This window comes from Vicugna pacos, chromosome 2 (genome assembly GCF_048564905.1).
Source record: "Vicugna pacos chromosome 2, VicPac4, whole genome shotgun sequence".
Lineage (NCBI taxonomy): Eukaryota > Metazoa > Chordata > Mammalia > Artiodactyla > Camelidae > Vicugna > Vicugna pacos.
This window is the reverse complement of record NC_132988.1, coordinates 72,813,953-72,831,444: the sequence shown is the minus strand read 5'-3', so window position 1 is coordinate 72,831,444 and position 17,492 is coordinate 72,813,953. Positions and strand designations below refer to the sequence as shown.

Here is a 17,492-nt window from a genome sequence, read left to right as displayed (position 1 = left end):
GCACATTTTTAGCCAGACTTTTCCTTCATTGATCATCTCTAGTTATCATCAAGCACTTCCTTTTATTGTTCCCAAGTGACTTTTCCTGTTCCTGAGTAAGGATAACCCCGATTCTAAATAATGATCTTCAAATGCTTGGAGATTCCCTGTCTTCTAGTTTCTGAGCTAGTCATGACTTGACATGAGTTCTGACCAAAATCCTTCAAGCTCAAAGGAGACTCAGAGGGGTATCCACAAAGATCATTTGGAGAGAGGGTTCTTGAAGCACCCAGGAAAGCCAATCTTGTTTCTGGGCTCTGCAGAGAAAGAAAAGTCATGGATTCTTTGTTTTCATTATATCTGCAGAAGGCCCTTCCCCACCTGGAATCCTGTTGCCTGGAGAACGGATCAAAACTCAAACAAGAGTATGTTGCGATAGCATGTGAATTCAGTGAATTCAACAGGACTTTTGGAGCTGAAATTTAAACCAAATGTCTCAAAATACACCTATCCCTAGAGAGTATGGACTTATTACTTTCGTTACAGAGAAAATGGGGTAGCTTTAAAAAGGCCAGTTTTTAAAAAGTAAGTTTTTCCCTCTTACGTGTGAAGATACAGAGGTGGGACCTTCTTAGGTGATAGAATGGAACAGCCAAGGTCAGAGTTTAATTCTCATAAGAACAATCAGCTTTAATCAGAACAAAAGCTCTCTTCTGTAAGCTCACATTGTTCTATCTTTAAATCCTTAGTAGTGGTAATAATAAACAAATGAACAATACTAGCAATTATAGAAGATTTTTTATGTGGTAGGAATTATGCTAAAGGCTTTCAGTAAATTATTTCATTTAATCCTAGCAAAAGCTCTGTGAAATACGTTCTCATAGGGTTCAGTCAGAGTAAAATTTAAATGCCTTCCCATGGCCCAGAAGGCCCTGACTTTCTCTGCACTCACCTGGTTCTTCCACACACATGCCATCTGTCCCCTCTCCAACCCCAGCCCCAGGGCCTTTGCACTCACTGTTCTCTCTACTTCCAGCCTCTTCCCCAGCTACCCCAAGGCTCAGTCTCTCACCTCCTTCAAGTTTTAGTCTTCCTTCAAATATCACCTCCTTAGTGGGGCCTTCTCCCACTACCCTTTAGAAAATTGTAATATCCCCTCTGCCATCATATTTTCTGCTTTATGTTTTTCCCCAGAAGCTATCATTTTACAACCTGCAACACAACTGACTTATTTGAGGCTTTGTTATCTGTTTTCCTTGACCTGAATGCATGCAAAGATTTTTGTCTACTTTTGTTCACAACCCTAAACCCAGCATGTAGAAAACAGCTGGCACGTGGAAGGCACTCCATAAATATTTGTTGGTTAAATTTTATCCATGAGACAGTAGGTGCACAGAGATGGTAAGTGGTCATGCTTTTCACAGAAAGAAAGAGTCCATGAGGAGCCCACGTTCCAGAAGTCAAACTTGGAATATACCTCCTTTACCTGAGACTTGGTGACATTATTTTTGACCATCAGGGCAATACGTTAGATCTGAATAATACTTCCGAAAAACACTAGCAATCAAAAATGTAAAAAGTATTCTACATTTGTTCTACATTCAAGAATTGTGTATGTGTAGGCACAATCATTTGTTGGAATATTTTTTGACTCAACTAGAACATTTTGTTGGATTTGAAGATTTGAGGATATATATTTATATCCTCTTCAGTTCCTTAAAAATGAAACTATATTCAAATAGATAAAATTTATATATATTTCTTTTTTTCTCATGAAAGCATTTTCCCAGGGTCATACAAGAGCAAGAATGACAGCTTTTAACACTCCTTTATAGATGCCACTAAGATTTCAGGATCATTTCCCGAGTTCCTTTCATATAATTATATTTCACCTTTCTAATAACGCAGAAATCCAATTCGCAGATGAGGAACTATGTTCCAAGAGGTTGTGCACCTTCCTAAAATAGCCCAGTCCAGGGTAGAATTTGGAACAGAGTATAATTCTTTTGTCTCCCCGCCCAGACCTGTACACACAGCTGCTGGTTAGGCTTCAGGTGTTTATCATTTTACAGAAGCTTCTCTCCTGGGGAAGGAACCCAGTTTTTATTAACGGCTAACATAATCCCCTTTCAACTGAAAAATTAAAAACTACAAATATTACTTTGCCTCTCTCTTTTTCTAAGTTCTACTCTTACAGAGATTCAAGAGACTGGTATCAGAGCACCTACATCCTCACAGTAAAATTAGCGTCTCTGTCTGAAGTTCATTTCACTAACTAAACAGCCGGGCTTACAAAGCTCACATTATTATCGAGGAAAAAAATGCAGCTGCTCGCAGGATCACTAAGAGCAACAAAATTCCAGGAAAATCTCAAAACTCTGACCATTTTTTTCTTAACCAGAATTTTGCCAATGATTTCTCCACAGCTCTGGAAACTCGTTTTCCCCTCTACCCTTTTCCATAAAAGAATTCTACCCCAGGGGAAAAAAATTAAGACCTCAAAACCAAGTACAAATTGCTCATTTAAAGAACAGGAATTAAGGATGTGGGGGCTTTTCTTTCTTAAAAGCTCATTACTCTGTAGAAAGAATCTGAACCCTGTCCTGATTCTTTCTGGGCAGCGGAGCAGTTTTGGGTTTTGTGTTAGTTAATTTTAATTAAAAAAAAAAAAAGGCATCATTCTTGAGAGGCTGTTGCTATGAGACTTTCTGGGCCTCAACAGATGGCCACAGAGCAGTTCTCAGCCCCAGCTCGGGCTCTGAAGCCCTCCACTCAGGCATACCATTAACATTCCTGAAATACTTTTGGAGGCAAATGCGGGCCGCCGCCTTCCGACTAGCTCACCCGCAGCTCCTGGACTGGTCTCCCCGGTCAAGGGGCCTGGGTTGAAATTTGTTATAAATGAAAGATCAGGCCTCTCTAAGAAAAGGCACAGAGGTTGCCATCCTTCTCAGTTTAGGCTTTGGACAAACTTTACCAACACATGTGTGGGGTTTTGAGTCTACCATGCGAGCAGATGGGTGCACATCTGTGTATAGACACACAAACACACGTGCACACACACTCATGCATACGCACTTCACTCCACATCCAGCTCATTGCATTGTCTGTAAGCCTTGGACCCTCTCCCAGTTACAGGGTGATCCAGGTAAGAGAGCAGCAGACTTTTAGATTGAAGCCTTTTGAGTGCCCAGAGTTGCTGAGGGAGAAGTTTCAGAATTCCTGATTTCTCTTTTGACAGAAAGACATAAAGGAAAGGCAAAAAGTAAAGTGTGTGAGACTTTACTTTCTTACTAACCTCTCGGTACTTTGGACAAATCATTCCACGTCATCACCTTTCTCACTCTTCCACACAGGGATAATAATACTGAACTATATGCATCAGATAGAGGAATTCATGAACCATGCTGAATAAACAACTGTGAAAGGACTGTGTAAGTATCAGGTCCCAGGACCAGCCTCCACCGCCGCCAGGGCAGAGATACAGGTAGAACGTGGAGACGGGCACTCGGTTGAATTGCTGGGACCACCACCCCTGGAGGGCTGGTCTTGATTGCTGACCACGGATTTTGGTGGGAAGGGTCTACTGGTAGCTTTACTGGTCACTAAGGAGCTTTGGAACTTGGGGGGAAAAAACAAATGATTCTAAACAGCCAAAGTGTTTCAGGGTGGGGCTCATTTAAATTCCATCCCTAGAGTTGTCGTTTCAAAACCAGGCCCAGAGTGCACAAGCGAAGTCCTACTTAAGTGTCTGACGCCAGTGCTCACTTGATCACTTGACATCAGAGCAATTCTACCAGTTTCAGTTCACAGACGTCGGTTAAGAGCTTTCCTCCAAGTGATAGCAGATGATACGCCACAAATACTGCACTGCCATCACCATTTGACGTACTTTTTTAATCCAATCTGTCCGAGTAGAAGCAAAATGACTTGAGACTGCTTAGGTTCCTCTCCTCCAAAATCATCCATTTCTTTTGACGTAAAGCTTCTTTCTAGTCTCCAAAATGCAAACATTATGATTGCTGGATGGTTTTTTGTTTGTTTTAAAAAAACAAAGCATGTCTTTAAGAGGTTTGGCCTAACAAGATGTGCCAACTTTTCTCTATTAAGCAGGGACATTTTAATGAAGCCATCTATGGAGTTGGGGGAAGATGAGGAAGCCACTTCTTTTTCCATTTGTCTAGGGCTGCGGACCCTCAGCTTGCTAGACCCAGTCCCTATGGCCACAGCACATCCAGCAAAGGGAGGTTTTGCTCAGTGGCTCCGCGTCTGAGCTCACAGCGCCCCCACCCCCACACTCAGAAAAGTCTAGGGTAAAGGCCCGAATTGGGGCTGTTTTGAGAGAGGAAGAGACGAGGGGGAGAGGTAAGGGGAGGGGAGTGTCTGACGTGTAGCTTCATTTGCATAGCCAAACCTTTCAAGCAGAGCCATTGGGGCACACAGTGTGTGTCTGGGAGGGCGAGGCTGCGGGTGCTCTATTGTGCCCCATTGTGTGTGCTCCACGACACCGGAGGGGACCTCACCACGCCCTAGACGAGGGAGCCTGGCAGGCATTCCACAGCTCCAGAAGGGAGGCTTTTAAAAATTGTCACTGGGGAAGAAATAAATTTAAGACACTTAATCCTCTGCCCCAATCTAACTCTAATGATCCTGTTCTTGGGATGGAATACAGTGTGTGTGTTAGCTATTAACAATTTGTTAAATTACACACTGTGGGTCCCCTCGTATTCTGCAGATATGTGCAAAGGTTCTCACACTCCATATGAGATGAGGGGTTTTCGTGACTTTATTTCCTTCTTAACTAAAGATAGAGGTTTTTCAATTAGCTCTCTCTTCCCTTCTGCACCTTTTTAGGACACTAAGGTTTTTATGGAGAGTGATTTTTTTTTTTAAGATAGTGATTAGGGCTGAGGTACTACTTGTCCCTCTTCCATACAACAATGACTTCTCCTTAACCCAGGAAATCATCTTTGAAGTGTACATTCTCTAGGCTGGAATTCATAAGTGAAGGTAGAATTTTGAAATGTAAATCAATGCCAAATATTCAATATTTATTCAGCTCTCCAACATTCATTTCTCCTTTAACTCCCTCAACATTTATAAATTCACTTAGCATCTACTTACCAATGGATCTAATTTTTCAATTACCACCAACCATCTGTGCTATTTGCACACACATTATATCTAAAATGATTTCTGTAGACTTGTGTGGTGATCACATTTCACCACTTGCACGGGCAATATTATTTCCGATGCTTTATATTCATCAAAGCAGTCATTTTTAGGATTTATATTTAGTTTCACTAACACGTTGACCTTATAACAGGAAAATGTCTTTATAAAGAAGAGTTAGCTAACAGCTGAGTAAGATGGAGATTTCCAACTGGCTATAAATATTGGAAGAAAAAAACATATTTCAGGATGATTAACGTAGATTGTGAGTATATGATTTCTGAATGCTTACCGCCTCTTTTCACCACCTCTGGCTCTTCATTATTGTTACTACTTGAATAGAACCATTTAGAATTGGGGAATACCTTCCTATTCCATCTTTGGAATTAATAGGGTGGGAAGAGCAGTCTCAGAACCTCTTCGGATGAATAAATGGATCTTCACCCATTTACAGAAAGTTTTCATTAAAAAAATAAAAATCATTTCCTCCCTATCATGACAAACAGGCAAGAGTGTAAGCACTAGTCCAAACCACTAGTCTTTTTTACCACCCTTGGATTACTAAACCCCAGAATGAAAGTATGCCTACAGCAATCCAAGAGGAGGTCCCCAGAGGAGGGCAGGATTCCCAAAGTGTTTATCAATCAACTTAAAAGTCCATAAAATGAAAACCTAGCAGAGCTTAAGCTTAATCATGGCTCAGTATCCCTAAGCATCTCACTGCCGCTCTAATTTAGGTGTTTCCATCTAGAATCTGACTTTCCCTCGAACATAAGGGTGAGCGAAGCAGTGGGCCAGGACACTCGACCCCCGTGCTGCAGTGAAAGTCACTGATTGTCCTGTGCCGAGCAAACCTTGAAAAGAAAAACTGCTTTCCTATCACAAGAGAAAGAGTTAAAGATAGCTTTAAAAATAAGTGGTAATGAGAATCAGATAATAAATCCCTGGGGTCTCATGGTTGGAACGCACCGGCATGTGTATTTGTTGGCCTTAATGAAACGTTACTTTATTCTCTCATCACTCAAGCTTCTCATCAAAGATGAAGGAGTACACAGTGAGGTACCACCGCCTGCAAGGATGACAGTCATGTGTCAGGTACCCCTCTCCCCGCTGACGTCCTTGTTTATGCCTTGGTATCATTCTGCCAGCACGTCTGACAGCCAAATCACTTAGGAATTTCACCATAAAAGCCTAAACTAAACAATTTCCCTACTTCTCTTTAGTTTACCTTCCTGATACTGGCATTTCTGTTGAGATAAATGTAGAAATCAAGTCGAGAAATATCTGGTTTAAAATGGACTTACCTTAAGGAAGTCTAAGCCAGCATTTCCACTGTCCTTAGTTCTCTCTCGGACATCTCTGTCCAGCATTGACACTGAGCCAAGCCGGCCCGCCGAGGGGGCTCAGTGGCTTGGGGAAGGCAGCAGAGAGGCACAATTCTGGCCCAGAAAGAATCCCCGGGAGGCAGCCCCAGGAAGGCGGGAGCTAAGACACAGGTGTCAGACACCAGCAAGGCACCTCTGCCCAGAACCTGCAATCAAACGGCTGCCCTGATTAGCCACGTACAATAGGCAGTTCAGATTACTGCCCTCCTCCCAGCCAATCGCCGACCGGCCTGCCTGACAGCAGCAGGCCCCCTGTTGTAAGGGGAAGTGCACCCGGCCAGAACCCGGGAACCGGTTTCTGCGGTGGCCGCGGGCACGCCGCCCTGGTGCACACCAGCCCGCACTCCGCAGGAGCTGCTGGTCAGGCTGTTGCAAGCAGAGCCTGTGGCCAGGGGTAAGCCCTCTCCTGCCCTTTCCCAAAGGTCGCTCTAGGGTCTCTGACTCACAATAACACGATGCACCAGTGATGACAGGGAAGGAGACAGAATGGATCGCAGCAACAGTTCCCCCATGTAGGGCACCTCCTGCCCGCCCCCCGCCAGCTCTTCCTCTCTCCCCTCGCTGCTCAGGCTTCTGTGCAGCTGAAAAAGTTCAATTTTTAATTAGCTATGGGTTTTTTTTTTCCAAGCAACAGTTGCTCACAGAAACTAGAAGAGGAGGGAGAATCAAATAAAAGGGAATATCTCTACCGTCATGGTTTCCAAGGATCACGTTCAATAGTGTAACAATCTCCTCAGACACAAAAATTTATAGAAGTCGTGATTGTGAAATCCAAGACAAAACAGCAGCAAGAGATCACATTTGAAAACTCAGCCCAGCGGAGGGCTGCGGAGCTCACCTTTGTGCATGGAATCCTGACAGGTTTCCTGAGCTGCAATCGGCCAAAGGAATTTCACTGAAAACTCAGCTGAGCCCCTGAAACCTCGGGCCTTTGCAGCTGTATGGACAAGCAGTGCTTGATTCAAGTTTTGGTATTTGCCCCAGACTGTAGGGGTCAGCTTAACAGTAACCATAGACACAAAGAAAAAAGGAACAGCGCACACAGGGAGAAAGCGACTCCAAGAGTGTCTGAGTTCATGGGTCTGCAAAGGCATGGTTTACAGCCGCCACTGTGGGAAAAAGCTAATCATGGGACCCAAGAATAATTTATAAACCTCCTTGCAAAGAAGCTTTAAAAGATTTCCAGATTTTTTTTTTTTAGATGTGGAAAGAAAGAAGGGGAGCAAGTGTGCGCGTGCACACACACACACACACACACACACACACGGCAGAATTCCACCATCACAGGGGGCATTATACTCTAAATACAGTAGTAATCTCCACTCTGGACACCAAGAATGTCTAAAGCATCCTTGAAGATGTCAGTGCATTTTTCAGAGGTGAAACTAATTTTATTTAGACTGTTTCTGTCCCTCCAGAAAGCTCCACTTGAATTCCAGAGCTATTTCTTTCCTCTATAAGAATTCTAAGGAAAGAGGATTAGGCAAGTGTGAGATGGGAACAGTTTGGGGCAGGGGTGTGAGAGAATCCTCTTTCAGACGAGAAACCCCCCAACTAGATCTTGCACCACAGATGTGTTCTTTCAAAGTAGCCTTCTTTCCTTTGAGGAAGGCAAAGTTCTTATCCCCATTTTCTGTTTTCTGCTCCCACCCTAGAACCTCCCCAGACACCACAATTGAGTTGCCTGTCCTTCCATCCCAGGCTACTCCCACCAAACCAGAGTTCAAGGGCAGCCAGACCACAGAATTCATTTTGAATGTGTCAAATTTAACAACCTCCTGCCACTGACCAGGAGGTGGTCTCCACAGCACACAATAACAAAGGGTTCTGCTGGCAGGCAAGGAAAGAAAAAAAATTGCATTGCCACAATCAAATCACCGGTGCTTCCTAGATTAGGTCATCAGTGCTTCTTCAGACAAATTAAGAGATGAATAAGGGAACCATTGTTATATTTACAAAGAATAAATGCCTGCATATCAGACAGAACCACGTGAAATTGTCAGTATTTGACAATTTTTTGGTCTATGACAAAAGCGATTTCATGTGATTCAACTTGTAGTTGGACTATAGTTAACTACTGTGCAACTAATAATTAACTATGTGTCAATAGATACTATGTTATATTCTCTAATCACCACAGTGCTATAAGGTAAATATTATAATTAGTGTTATAACTTTACCCATAAGGAAAGGGAGGCTTGGGGTGGTTAAGTAATGTGCTGAACCCTTCACAGCTAGCAAGCTGAGCGGGGATTGCCAGCAATCTGACCCCAGAGCTCGTGCTCTGAACCACCCCCCTCTACAAAGGAGAATTTGAATTCTGACTTTGGCATTCACTAGCTTTGTGATCCTGGGCCGATTCCTAAACTTCTCCAAACCTCAACTTTCTCTCCTCTGAAATGGGACTCATAAGAGAACCTATCTGATGTGAGGACAGGATGTGATGTGATGATATGAGCAAAGCACTTAGCATAGTACCCAGTCCAGGGGAAGAGCTCAAATGTCCCCTGATGGTGGTGGTACAGGCAGGACGGTTGCTCTCCCACATTTACCAGCACCTGAAGAGCACGTGACATGTCCCCATCAGCCTCTGTGGTCCAGCAGCCACTCCTGGGCAGAAGGACAGTGCAGTCTGCCCTCAAGTCTGGAAGTGACACCCTTCAGAATCAGTAATGCTTACTTGGGCACATGGGAAGTTCTTCATACTGGAATGTGCAGCAGCTCCCTCGCATCTAGAAAAGACCCTTCACGCCATGCTGCCCCCCAAACCCTCCCCTCAGCCCCATCTTCTATTTCCTGCTGGCTCTACTGGAGATTTCTACGCAAACCTGGAACACTTTCACAAGCATCTTCAACTTCTCACTCATTACCTGCCTAGCTTCTCTGGCAATCAGCTGTAGGAGGTTAGGCAGCCCACGTCTGAAGAAGCACTGATGATCTGATCTAGAAGCAGCGCTATGGAACCCACAGTGCACTGGGCCAGGAGGTGGGGGCTTAGCTTCCTTTTGGTTCTGCCAGTGACCTGCTAAGTGACCTTGAACAAGTCACTCATGGTCTCTGGGCTGTAGTCCTCACTCTAATCCAGAATATCACTAGGTTTCTTCCCAGTACTAATATCTGTGTGAAGAGGGGGGAAAAGAATATTTTACATGAGTTTTTGAAGAACTATGGGGTTTTTCTTTTTTCTTTTCTCTATAAGCCAAGTAGCTCATCAACTTAGGCGTATCCTGTTTTCTTCTGATGACCTTTTAAAAAACAAGTCCATGGGCAGGAGAGTTTTACATTACTCTGCTGATAAACTGCAGACCAAGATAGCCTCGATTTTAGAACACCAGACTATCACTGGTATTTTTCCTTAATGATCTGCACATGTCCTTGTAGGGTGCTTGTCTGTGGTTAGAGATGGGGGTGGTCTATGGAGAGAAAGCCTCCCACGATAATGAAGAAAATATGGTGTCCTTACTCATTTTCAATTTCTTTTTGTGTCTGTGCATAACACTTACACTGTCCTCTGGCACTGGGAAGGTAGACCTCTATTACGTAAGGTAGATCGGGATAGCTGTAGGGCACTTGCTTGCCAGGCCTTGTGTTTTTATGGCATGCTGCAGAAGCTCAAAGCACTTTCACAGAGTATGTTTTTTTAAATGAAAAGTCTGTCCTCAATACTCCCAGTAGGAATGAAAACAATTTTATGAATGGAGGAGACAGAAAAAGACTCGTGGCCTCTGGTCACTTTCTTTCCATAGAGCACCCACCCCCTTCTAGCATACTGTGTAATTTACGTACATATTGGGCTCCCTATTCATTTCCTCCACTCACAAGGGCGTCAACTCCGTGAGGACAGAGATGTGTCCCCAGAACCTAGAGCAATGACTGGCATATATTAGATGCTCAATGAATAAATTAAACTTTATAAAATCATGGAAACCATTCAGGTAGAATTATACCCTGTATATCTCACTTTTAGAAATCACACTGTCATTAAAAAGAAGAGCCATTGTAGAAAAGATCACACTGGCAAGGACCAAGGTGACGATGATGTGTAAGGCAAGAAAAGTAAACAAACATGTGGGTTCATTTGGTGCAGCTATTATGGAAAACAGTATAGAGATTCCTCAAAAAACTAAAGATAGACTTACCATATGACCCAGCAATCCCACTCCTGGGCATATATCCGGCGGGAATTCTAATTCGAAAAGATACATGCACCCCAATGTTCATAGCAGCACTATTTATAATAGTCAAGACATGGAAACAAACTAAATGTTCATCAACAGATGAATGGATAAAGAAGTTGTGGGGGGTGTGTGTGTGTATGTGTGTGTGTGTATATATATACACACACACACATACACACACATATATATATACACATACACACATACATACACATACACACACAATGGAACACTACTCAGTCATAAAAAAGAATTTAATAATGCTATTTGCAGCAACATGGATGGATCTGGAGATCATCATTCTAAGTGAAGTAAACCAGAAAGAAAGAAAAATACCGTAAGACATCACTTATATGTGGAATCTTAAAAAAAAAAAAAAAGACACACAAATGAAATTATCTACAAAACAGAAACAGATTCACAGACATAAAAAACAAACTTATGGTTACCAGGAGGTAAAGGAGTTGGGAAGGGATATATTGGGAGTTCGAGATTTGCAGATACTAACTACTATATACAAAATACATAAACAAGTTCGTATAGCACAGGGAACTATATTCAACATCTTACAGTAATTTTCATCTATAATGAAAAAGAATATGAAAACGAATGTATGTATGTATGTGTATGACTAAAACATTATGCTGTAAACCAGAAATTGACACAACGTTGTAAACTGATTATACTTAAATTAAAACATAGACAAAAAAATCCCTTTTGTGGGTTCAGAAGTTGTTTAGCCCAGCTCTGCAAATTCCCACAAAGAGGTTCCATGCTGAAAGAAAACTCAACAGTGAGCCTAGAGAGACACTTACTAAGCTCAGTTTCTCTTTTCTAGTCCATTTTCTTTTAATTTCATGGGAAGTTGTAGCTGGTGAAGTACTCCAAATGTGCCTGAAGGAGTCAGATCCTTGAGGGCACACCAAGGGAAGTGGAGATACAGCAGTGAGCCAAGCTCACTTTGTATTCAAGTGAACATTTTTTCATCCTGGATCTGACCACACATTGACATCAAGGTTGATGAGATAATGCCTTTAGGCCTCTTAATGTCATAAAAAACGTTAGTCAAGTCCAAAGTATTATTACACAGTACTTTTCCTGTATAATAATTGCAGGACATAAACCATTTATGATACAGAAATCAGAAAGCATATTTTCTCATTGCTAACACTACTGATGAAAATCATACATTTTCAATTTAAACTCTGTTGCCTCTAATCACAAAGACCAACAGACCTAAAGTAATCATATCACTCCTGTTCTTTTTCTCTCTTTGAATTCTCTAATTCTTTGGGGAAACCAAGATGTTTCTTCACAAGAACGTTAGTGGCTAGAAGGTAGCACACTGAGTTCAGCCATCTCTTCAAAGTCCCCACATGCCAGAGGGGGAACCCCAAGTTACCATTTAGTGCTAAGAATAATAGGAACTATGTTTGGGTTCACATTTTAGCCTTGGGGACAAAAAGAAAACTGGAGAAAGAGCACTGTGGAACACAAATTACAGCATTATTAACGACATTTCAATCTCTAGGAAAATTATACAGCTAACATAAAAAATGAATAAGGTGTGAAGGTAACAACAAATACCAGTTACATTTAGAGACATATACGTCCTCATTTATAGACATATATGTCCTTAGTGTCTTAGCAGGGTGCTTACTCTGTATCAGGTAAGATATTAAGTGCTTTACATGTCTTGTTTTAACTCTTCCAACAGCTCTACTAGGGAGGTACTATTAGTATACCCTCTTCACAGCTGAAGCATTAGGCATGGAGAGATTAAAAACTTGCCCAAGATCACAAAAGTAGCAAGTAGTGGTATGAACCCGGGCAGCCTGATTTCAAAGAATATGCTCTCCAACACTACTGTCAATGTTAGATTTGTTGTGACTTAGAAATGGGGTGTGTATACAGTTCAGAATGGCCATCATCAAAAAATCTACAAATAATAAATCCTGGAGAGAGTGTGGAGAAAAGGGAACCCTCCTACACTGTTGGTGGGAGTGTAAATTGGTACAGCCATTATGGAAAACAGTATGGAGGTTCCTCAAAGAGCTAAAAATAGACTTACTATATGATCCAGCAATCCCACTCCTGGGCATATATCCAGAGAAAACTCTAGTTCAAAAAGATACATGCATCCCAATGCTCATAGCAGCACTATTTACAGCAGCCAAGACGTGGAAACAACCTAAATGTCCATCAACAGTTGACTAGATAAAGATGTGGTACACACACACACACACACACACACACACACACACACACACACACACAATGGAATACTATTTGGCCATAAAAAAGAATGAAATAATGGCATATGCAGCAACATGGATGGACCTAGAAATTATCACACTAAGTGGAGTAAGTCAGACAAAGACAAATATCATATGATATCACATATGTAGAATCTAAAAAAATGACACTAATGAACTTATTTACAAAACACAGACTCACATAGCAAACAAACTTATGGTTACCAGGGAGGAAAGAGGCTAGGGGAGGGCTGTATTAGGAGTTTGAGATTAACATATATAAAATAGATAACCATCAAGGGTCTACTGTATAGCACAGGGAACTATATTCAATATCCTATAATAACCTAGAATGGAAAATAACCTGAAAAAGAATACATTTATATATATAACTGAATCACTTTGCTGTATTCCTGAAACGAATACAACATTGCAAATCAACCATACTTCAATTAAAAAATAAATTTTTTTTTAAAAAGAAAGAAATGGGATGTGAATGGCATGTACAATGTTGAGGAGTCTGGGGTATCTTTCCAGCTAGCAGATTTCTCCTTAGGGAGAACATGCCACACCGTCCCCAGCCACATATCAGCCGAGCAGATCAGCTGAATGGCGCCAGCCAGCAGTAACGAGAGAGGCTGTCAAGCAATTAGCCTGATGATGATTTGGTATAATAAAGCCTGCCTCAAATCATAACTTAAACAGGCTGTGTGGAGAACATTCTTCCTTTGGCTTTCCTAACCCTCTATCTTGTCTATGGTCAAAAGAGTCTGAAAAGCTAGGAAACCCATGTTCTTTGAAAAAAATGGTGACAGGAGACATACATGACAGGAGACAGCACATTATGTGGGATTTTCACTCAGTCAGCAAACATTTCACGAGTGCTTGCTACAGTAGGCGCTGGAGAGACCCAAGAGGGTAAGTGATTTCCTGCCCTGGTTTGATATTGGAAACCGTCAGCCGTTCCTCTACTGGAAAAGACAGTCTGGACAGTTGGTTGGACATGAGAAAGACAACCTGGCAGCCAGTGTTTGAACTACTAGGCTGGCAGACTTGAATGCCCAACGAGCCAGGCAGGCAGGGTAGACCGCAAAGTGGCCGGTGTAAGGTCACAGGAAGCAGCGGAGCCTTAGAGCAAACTGGAGGGGGTACGCCTCACCTGACATGGGTACAGATGGCTCCAAGCCATATGCTTGATTTTTCCAGAAGCCAGATTCTTGTGTAAAACTTCCAGATTTTTAATGAGGATTAAACAAAGGTCTGCAGCCAAATGTGAAATGTAGTTTTCAAATTCTGCCAAAGAACTTTATTAAATTCACCAAGTTGGCCTTTTAAAAATAAAATCGATTAGCTTTAACAGTGGATTTGGTATATGCAACCTTCAGATTCTTATGTACACCTTGTTCAAATCATTTTCAATTTTTTATTAAGGTGTAACATACAAGTGTGTACGGTGCACTAATCTTCCGTAAACAGCAAAAATAATATAGAATATTTCTAGCATCCATGTAAGGCTCCTTCCAGACTTTTCCAGACTATTCCAGACTTCTCACCCCCACTTTTGACCTCCATCATCAGTTAGCTTTGCCTGTTATTACCTAGTTCAGATATTAATCACGAGAAATGGATACCAGATGTTGTTGCTTCAGGTCTGAGAGAAATAAAATTGGGTTTAAATAAGTAAAAGTACAAACGAAAAGAGTCACAGTAAACCCAGCGCCACTACGGAGCCACACGCTTAGCCCAGGGCTTCTGCGAATTCTGATGCTTGTAACTTTCACATACCTATTCTTTCTGATAACAATCATTTCCTGTGCAAATAACATATGCCAAGTATGTACCTGTCACTCTGCATAAAGTATCTAATTTAAGCACCACAAACCCCTCTGAGGTACAAATTTAGATAAGATGTATTCCCACTGTACAGCTAAAGAGAACCAGACCAGTGGTGGTTAGATCTACACAGACAATACATGCAACATCTAGGTTCAAAGGAAGGGCTATGACACAGCCCAGGTACTTTTCCATTGGGCTACATGGCCTCCCCATAAAATGAGTAAATGGTGTGTTTTCTTAAGTCTTCCACAAGAATATGATAAATTTCAGTTCTTAACCAGGAGCATAATAAACCTTATGGAATTTAGAATCTCACTAGAAATTCGTGCCTCACATTATAAGGATTGGTGGTGGTAGAAGAGGTATTAAGAGCTGATCTTTATTATCTAGCTACTTCTCTTTTAAAAACAACTTAATGGGTAAAAATGTATGTATATATTTAACATCGATTTTACCTATCTTCTTTACCTAATTTCCTGGGGCTTACTGTCTTGTATGAATATAGTTCTGAGACAGGAGGCAGATTTGGATGTTTAAAGTTTTTCTCTCCCCCAGGAAATTTATGCAGCATGGCAATGGGATTAGAACAGTGGTGGCTACAGACTTTCCTATAAGAGGGGCTCTCTGGTAGCAAGTGGATTGTGCAGGAGTTACAGGGAGCTCGTCTTGATGGTGGGCTCTGCATAGCAAGTTCACTGTTTTGACTTAGACCAGAGCCGTTTCCGAAAGATGCTTTCATTCATCCTTAAACAAGATTGAGAAAACATCAACTGTTTATAGTATAAGAATATTATCTTATTGGGTAGGCAACTAGTGCATATTATTAGGAGGTGGAGAGGGGGATTTAAAGCCCCACTGTCTGCCAATACCACCCCCGTGTTGCTGCCTCTAGGGAGGATGGGCTCACTCACCCAATGCCAAATGACTGGAAGAGCAGCAACAGCAAAGGGACCTAGAAGACAGCCTATTCAAACCAAGGCACAGAGCTCTCCCGGTGGCTCATCCTTTCTGCAGATAGGGAGAAGCTGATGGCTTGCCAATACTTTTTACGTAGAATGATGTAAATCATTAGGAATTCATTCATGCCCAAGGCTTTTTAATCTGACATATGCAAAAATTCCAAGTACATATATATTACCTTTTACCTCAATAGCCACACTGAGACCAACTATCCTATTTGAATTCGAGTCAAATCTATTGGACCCGTTTCTTCTTACACTTAATATATTCTTATATTCCTATACTTCTTATAGCTCAGAAACGCAGTTGAGATCTGGTGAAATACCCAAGTTTACCAGGAGCATCTATTTCAAAAGTTAGACCTGAGCTCTGACGTCCCGGATCACTTTGCTCGGATGACCAGTGAGTTAGCCATGCAACGTTTCTTCAAATCAATACCGGTTGCTTAAGAACTTAAGCCATTTTTTACTTACAACTTAATCTTTGCTATAGTCATCGAATTTCTTTTTTTTTTAGTTCACTTTTTATTAAAATATTTTAATTGTGGTAAAATACACATAATGTAAAATTTACCATCTTAACCATTTTAAATGCACGGTTCAGTGGTATTAAGTACATTCACATTGTGCAGCCATCACCACCATCCATGTCCAGAACTCCTTTCATCTAATGAGACTGAAACTCTGTACCCATAAAACAATAACTCCCCATTCCACACCCACACCCCCACCCCGGGGCCTGGCAACCACCTTTCTACTTTACATATCTATGAATTTGACTGCTCTAGGTATCTCGCATAAATGGAATCATACAGTATTTGTCTTTTTGTGACTGCCTTATTTCACTTAGTGTAGCATCCTCAAGATTCCTCAATGTATTATCTGTCAGAATTTCCTTTCTTTTTAAAGCGGCAAATTCCTTTTCTTAACTATCAAATGTTTCAAGTTTATCTACCAAGTTAATCAATCAACTAGATTGAGGGGGCGTATTTGGTTTGTTTAATGACTTTAGGCTTGGAAATAATAATGGGGGAATGAGATAATTTGCTAAAATCTTTACAGCTGTGGTTCTTCAGGGTGCATCAGAATCACCTGGAAGGCCTGATAAACCATCAATTACTAGGCCAAAACCCTAGAGTTTCTGATACAGTAGGTCCATAGGAGGGCCCCAGAATTTGCATTTATAGAAGGTGCTACCCAGTGATCGCACTTTTGAGAACCCTGTAAGCCTGGAGGAATCCAATTACCAAAGATTTCCCATCATACCAAGAAGATAACCTCCCACCTAAGACAGGGGGCTTGCAGTTAGAGAAGAAGGGACGCATACAGCATAGTAAGAAATAGCAAGAAAGCCCAGAGTTCCCCATTCCAGGCTATGGTGGGAATGAGGGTAAGAAGGGTGGCAAGTCACACTGTCAGAACCAAGTTCTGGTTTTGCCTCTCTGGCCTCAGGGAGAGCAGGGCAAGCATGTGAGGTAAGTGAGGGGACTGTCCAGGGTATCAGGGAATCTTGGCTCCATTGTTCTGCTGGAGACTCCAGGAGAAGGTCACTGTGCAGAGGGCCTGGCCCAGCTCAGTTTAGATGGACATCAGGTGCCAGCCAGTCAACTTGGACGAGGCAACTGTGATGGAGTGAGACGATCCTGGGTTGGACCCCAGAGCCAGGGGTTGCTGGGATGGAGAAGTTGGCAGATGCTAAGGTGTCTGAGCTCATGATGCTGAGCAAAG

At 42.0% G+C, this 17,492-nt stretch overlaps 1 protein-coding gene across 3 annotated transcripts in view; it reads right to left on the bottom strand.

Annotated features, from left to right (window-relative positions):
* Positions 1 to 17,492, bottom strand: part of SHROOM3 (shroom family member 3) — a 288,650-nt gene that overhangs the window by 158,056 nt on the left and 113,102 nt on the right. Inside the window, exon 1 of one of the 3 annotated variants that reach the window (XM_072941998.1) lies at positions 6,456 to 6,670. The exons of the other annotated variants lie outside the window; for them this stretch is intronic. The gene's annotated coding sequence lies outside the window, so the exon portion shown is untranslated. Of the gene's footprint in view, positions 1 to 6,455; positions 6,671 to 17,492 lie in introns of those variants that run through there. 3 annotated transcript variants of the gene reach the window in all.